We start from the raw sequence: 986 nt of genomic DNA, 5'->3' as shown, positions 1-986 counted from the left end.
AAGGGGCCAAACTGCCCCCCCCCCCATATTTGAAACTCTTGCACTGATCTGCTGCAGCGCTCTTGTTAGGATGACAAAAACCTTTAAAAGTTATATTTCAGCCTGGTCTGCCTCTGCCGTCTAACAGCGCTCTTCAATGTCAAAATAACTGAGATGGCCAATCAAATAAAAGTAGCCGGGGTTTACCATTCAACTTCACAGAAGGCAGAGCGCGATTTCCAGCACAAACAGAGCATCAGTGTAACGTAGAAACTAGAGAGCGAGGTAAGATGGAAGTTGCAAATCATTTAATATTAGTCAACTGTTTGTTTGTTTTTTACATTAGAAATATGGCCATTTTGAGAGTGAGAGATGAAAGTTGCGTGTGTGAATTACCTGCATCTGCTCGTCTCTTTCTCTACAAACAATGAAGCTGTGAGGTTAGTTACTTCAAAACGATTTTATCTCCTCGTTGCTGAGTCCCCGATTGTGTGCGAGTGGTGTGTGTGTGCATCAAGTGGCGCATTAGTTTTTCTCAATCGATTTACACTGTATGTAATGCAATGGACTTGTTCTCAAAACATTTAACACACCAATTATCGAACACCAATCCAAACACACAATTATTTTAAAATGTTTTTCAAAATGAAGCATTGCAATTTGTTCTAGTAATGCAATTATTAAAAGTAAATATTAACATCAAATCTATAGGTGTGTTATTTATTGATTATAAAACACATTCACTGGTGAAAATACTAGTGTTCTAATAATTTTGTCCACCACTGTATATACACACATGTGTGTTTGCTGTATACATGAATTATCCTTAACTATTGATCTCGCTTTTCATTACATCTGGAAGAGAATTTCATTGCATTTTCTTTAGACTACATATTTGCTGCGCTTGCATCATAGGAGAAAAAAAATGTAAGAAGGTTGAATCCATGCTTGAAAAGCTCCTGTCTCAACATCTCCACAGGCCTGTTCCTTTGTGGCTGGGGCAGTTG

The sequence above is a fragment of the Sinocyclocheilus anshuiensis genome, unplaced genomic scaffold, assembly GCF_001515605.1.
Source record: "Sinocyclocheilus anshuiensis isolate Anshui unplaced genomic scaffold, SAMN03320099.WGS_v1.1 scaffold598, whole genome shotgun sequence".
In the NCBI taxonomy this organism is placed as follows: domain Eukaryota; kingdom Metazoa; phylum Chordata; class Actinopteri; order Cypriniformes; family Cyprinidae; genus Sinocyclocheilus; species Sinocyclocheilus anshuiensis.
Note: the sequence above shows the minus strand (reverse complement) of the source record.